Source organism: Mustela erminea, chromosome 21, assembly GCF_009829155.1.
Source record: "Mustela erminea isolate mMusErm1 chromosome 21, mMusErm1.Pri, whole genome shotgun sequence".
Lineage (NCBI taxonomy): Eukaryota > Metazoa > Chordata > Mammalia > Carnivora > Mustelidae > Mustela > Mustela erminea.
The window spans coordinates 24,504,918-24,510,361 of NC_045634.1; the positions used below are offsets into that span (position 1 = coordinate 24,504,918).

The 5,444-nt window shown below is 42.8% G+C and overlaps 1 non-coding gene across 1 annotated transcript; it reads left to right on the forward strand.

Moving 5' to 3' along the window:
* The first annotated feature begins 3,429 nt into the window (after positions 1–3,429).
* On the forward strand, positions 3,430–3,565 carry LOC116582061. The gene has a single exon (XR_004282362.1). It is a non-coding gene; the product is annotated as a U4 spliceosomal RNA (small nuclear RNA).
* The last annotated feature ends 1,879 nt before the right edge of the window (positions 3,566–5,444 follow it).

The following is a 5,444-nucleotide window of genomic DNA, read 5'->3' on the forward strand; positions in this document are numbered from 1 at the left end:
ATTAATTCATTAGGTAAAAATTTGTTCAGGGGTGCCTGCGTAGCTTAGTCGGTTGAGGGGCTGACTCTTGGTTTCCCCACAGGTCATAGTCTCGGGGGTCCTGGGGATCCATGGGTATCAAGCCCCATGTGAGCCTCTGTGCTCAGCAAGGAGTCTGCTTGAGGATTCTCTCTCTCTCTCCTTTTCCCCCCAACTCCCATGGACATACATATACTTGCTCTTTTTCTCTCTAAAATAAGTAAACCTTTAAAAAAATGTGCTCAGATTTCTGTTTAAAGTAGATTTTGTTGTTATTACAGGGTAGGTTATGTGGGCTTCTTTAAAATGTTTTTTGTCCTCTTCCTTATGGCATGCTTTGAAACACCGACTTGCCTAAGAGACTGGTTGCCGTGTTTGCAGCAACCCCAGCAAAAAGGCAATTTATGGATCCGGTGGAAAGGAAATGTGTCAAATGGAATCTGCAACAGCCAACAAATGCAAAGTGCCTGATTTTACCATAGCATTTTCATTTCTGCTGCATAAGGGAGAATTATGTGTGTTGGGGGGGAGGAGGGTGAGACTAGGAAATATAAAAATAGGCAGGAAAAAAAAAAGAGTATTTTAATCTATGATGCTAGGGGGAAAAAGTGGCTAGAGGGGCTTTCACACTAGTGAAAATCCCGAGATTTACAAAACGACGAGGGTTTTAGCTGTAGGTAAGATAGTGGAGTGATTAAAAGGGAGGAGTGGAAAGATGAGAGAAGTCACTCGTAGTGTGTGTCTTCTGCAAGCCAGGCAGCGACCTAGGCATATTAATTCATAATCCTGTCTATTCCTGGCCACAATTTTGAATCATCATCAGATGGTATTATTGGGATTTTTACCTAGGAGGAAGTAAGACTCAATGGCCACATAGGTGAGAGGGAATAGGATTAGAACGGTGCCTGGTCCTGAAGCCCACCATCTTTCTCCTTCATAAACAACACTGTTTCTCATTCTGCTCTAGGAACATTCTGGTTGCTTTGCGTGGTTTAAAATCAGACGTGGGACTAAAAGGAAGGAATGTAAGGGGCGCTTGGGTGGCCCAGTTGTCAAGCGTGTGCCTTCGGCTCAGGTCATGATCCCAGGGTGTTGGGATCGAACCCTACGTCGGGCTCCCTGCTCAGCAGGGAGCCTGTTTCTCCCTCTCCCACTCTCCCTGCTTGTGTTCCCTCTCTCGCTGTGTCTCTCTTGGTCAAATAAATAAAAGCTTTAAAAAATAAAAAAAAGGAATGTAAGAAATGCACTGACAGGTATCCCAGCATTTGCTTGCGTTTTGTACTTTTTAATGAACAGCTCAATCTACGTGGAAGTGTAGTGTTATAATCTAGAGCATAGATTTACATTTGACTGAGGTTGGTTGAGTGCCTACGATATGCTGAAAATCTCATAGGCAGAGTTTTCATTAAAACAGAGTGATTTGGGGTGCCTGGGTGGCTCAGTGGGTTAAGCTTCTGCCTTCGGCTCAGATCATGATCTCAGGGTCCTGGGATCAAGCCCCTCATCGGGCTCTCTGCTCAGTGGGAGCCTTCCCCCCACAACTCTGCCTGCCTCTCTGCCTGCTTGTGATCTCTCTCTCTGTCAAATAAATAAATAAAATCTTAAAAAAATAAAATAAAACAGAGTGATTCATTCCATGAACCCCCAACCAAGGCAGTGCCTTACCATCCTCTGACAGCCGGCCATAGTTTACGTCGAGGGACTAAAGGAAAATGGCATCTTGATGCTGACCTCATACCTCAGATGTCCATTAGAGCAGCAAACTCCGCTTCAGCAGGTGAGACCGTGCAGTTGAAGGAGGCTTTTAGGGGCCCCGAGACCAGTGGGGGGTGTAGCGTGCGCACCCACAGCAGCTCGGACTCCCCGTACAGACCCTCCTCCCTGTCCTGCTTCGATTCCTGATGACTCTTCAGTGTTTGCGGTTTCTGAAGAGAAGCAGGCCTCTCTGGGTGTGCTTTCCCAAATGGTTTGCTTTTCAGGGGGAAAGTTGTTACCAGATCAATGTGCTTAAGGAAATGAAAAGCCCTTGATTAGCAGCCAAGAAGCCTCCTAATGAAATGACATTTCCCTCCAGGGATTTCAAGTGCCAAATAAAATCTAGTGCTCTCTGCGTAGAGGGCTTATCTTAGTTTTGTGCTTTTCCGAGGTGCACTTCATAAACACACGTACACCTGGCCAGATGAATGTGCGCGTCCACATTAAGCATTGAGGTAAAAGCTTTATCGGCCTCCCGCACCTGGGTTGCATAGCTCAAGGAAGATGACCAAATCCACATTCCTGAATGAACTCCACAGAAACATTGGGCCCCCAGAGAGGGAACCCCGTACTTGTTAGTCTGAAAATACCATGATCTCCAAAAATCCTGGAGAGAATGTGGGACTTTATCGTGAGGAAAAACTAAGTGGTTAATTCTTGGTGAAAGAGATCATCTCTGGTGATTTTTGCAGAGGTGACCCACTGTTAGACTATGGCCTTTATTATGTCAGCATTTAAGTGGGTATTGTAGAGCTATAAAGAGATTATAGTCTTTATGGTGTCTTCATATAAATGTCTGCGCCGAAAAGACTAATTTTAAGTATGAGAAATCCATGAGTAGCACAGGGTTTGAAAGTAGTAGGAAACATTCTAACGTTATGGGAGAGTTTCATGGCACCAATGGGAAGTGTGCATTTGGGATCAGAGAACTAGCAATTTCTCTCTCTCTTTCTTTCTCATTTCTGCTTCTCCCTTTCTCTCTGAGTGGTTTCTTTATTCCTCTTTCTGCGTGGGTAGGATTTCTCTAGCCACGACAAGAATTTCTAGTTGTACATCTCTCTCATCAAGAGAATCTGTTTGGGAATAGAATCTTTGAGCTCCAAGTTTAGATTCATAATAGACTCACTTTATTTTCCTAAAACATAGAGATATGTTCCAGAACATCTCTTAACACCATCTCTTCATATTAACATCTCTTAAGAGATTGTCATCTCTTAACAATCGACCATAGTTTACTCAAGTGACATAGTTTACCTCAAGTGACAAGAAAAATAGAGTGTTTTAACCCCAAATTAGTATCCCAGATGTAAATGACAACAGCAGTGCCTAGCTTGGGACAGCTGCCATTTCCTGAAACAGTTGGCTGTAGGCAGGGGGTCCGGGTCATGAGAAGCTTTGATATTATAACAATACTTGGCGGGTGGGGACATAGAGATTACCCCACCCCAAAAAGATGAGGCAAAGAAAATTCAATTATGTCCCCCTCAGTGACCTTCTAGAATTAAAGAGATTTCAAATTAAGATGGAACCATTGCATTTTGCAGCTAAACTTCAAAACAAAAAATTACTGGCACTAATGTTTTCCATATTCCCTATAAATCGGTCTCTACCTAGAATATTGTCACAACCCTGATGACCAACAAAAACCTAAAAGTAAGCTTTGCGCAGTGGCAGTATCATAGCCAATGAGGTTTATCCAAGGTGCAATTATTGCTAATTGAAAACCTAAAAGTAATGTCTCAATAATATATCTCTATTTCTTTTTTTCACCTATTTGGTGCTTACCAAAAGGTTTACCAGAAGTCCTGACACATGTCAATTATTCCTCAACTGATAATAAAGTCAGTGAGCATAAGAAAAAAAAATCCTAGACACAAACCAGACTCCACAGTCTTGCCCTCACCTTGGAAAATACAAAAATGATTTTCCTTTCATTTCCTTCTGAGACCTTGTTCAGGGTGCCTCGGTATCAGCCCCATCAAAAAGAAACTTTCTGGTACACTCTCCAGTTTCTACTGCTTGTCCGATGGCATAATACTATACCCATATACGTAAAAGAGTCTCTGAGAACTTACAAATATAATATAGAGAAAGAAATTCTGACACTTGTTTTATATCTCACAGAAGAAAATTAAATTTGCAGATTTCTCCCCCAAAGTGGACAGGAGATATAGCTCATTAAGTATCCCTCTTATTCTTTTCCCTTTACAATTAGAAGAAAGAAAGATTATATAGCTGCCGTAGTGTATCGCTATTTGGGAATCTCTCCCCCCACCACACACATTTGGGATGTAGTAGGAATCCTGTATGTGAACTAAAAGAAGTCAAGATCATGCCTCAAAGAATACCAAGGTAACGCATTTTCTGGTTCTACATTACATATGTGGGAAAAGCATATGTACTTCATCTTATAAGACTTTGGAAGAGTGATTTTATTTCTTTTAGCTTCAATTTCTTCATCCATAAAATCAGCCTCATAGGGGTGCCTGGATGGCTCAGCCGGTGAAGCAGTGGACTCTTTGATTTCCGTTCAGGTTATGATCTCAGAATCGTGAAATCAAGGCCTGTGTCAGGTTCTGCCCTGAGTGTGGAGCCTGCTTAAGATCCTCTCTCTCTCTCTCTCACTCTCTCTCTCTCTCTCTGTTGTTCCCTCTGTGCCCCTCCCCCGATCTGCACAGAGCTCTTTCTCCTAAAAAAAAAAAAAAAAAGAAGAAGAAAAAAACCATCTAACACTAGCCTCCCTGGACAGTTGTGATGGCTATTATTATTTATGCAAAACTCCAAGCATCTATTAAGTATCATTTCCCTCCCTGTGCTCTTCAAGTTCAGGTTGATACTCAGGTGGGAAGCGAGGCTCAGGGTCCCACATGCACACTTACGGGAAGGAGCTACAGTTTACGTGTGCACAGCACTCATCAGTGTGCGTCTTTGGCAGTTTTTTTCCCACCAGTCTACTCCCATCACTTACCTTTAGAGTATAGAGAATTTCATGATCCCCAAGGTCCCATGGCAGGGATACGGGGTAGGGAGCCTCTACAGAACCAAGAAAGATCATACAGATCACAGCTTCCTGGAGTAGTGATTTGCATGGTGGTGAATAGTTTAATGCACTGTTTTTATATTAATGCAAATAATAAAGGAAAACCAGAAGGACATTATGTGCTAGTGGGAGACTGCTTCCAACTTTTCCCAGATACTCAGGATTTGAGTCCACTTGTCTCTGCGTTTAAGGTTTTGGGTGGATTTGAGAAGCAGTCAGAATGGAATACCCAAAAAAGCTGTGAGCAAAGTAATGTACCATGGAGAATTGACTCTGATAACCTACACTCAGTCTGAACTGCAACTCAGATATGGAAATCCATTTCTTTTTTCAAGACTTCCTGACATTCAAGGAAATCCCTTGAAATTTACAGAAATATGGGGCACCTAGGTGGCTCAGTGGGTTAAGCATCTGCCTTTGGCTCAGGTCATGATCTCAGAGTCCTGGGCTGGAACCCCAGGACTGCTCAGCAGGGAGCCTACATCTCCGTCCCCCTCTGCCTGCCGCTCCCCCTGCCTGTGGTCACTCTCTCTCTCTCTCACAGATAAATAAAATATTAAGAAGAAAAAAAGAAACTTACAGAAATAACAAAACCAAGGAACATCCTACAAAAACAACTAGCTGACCTGAG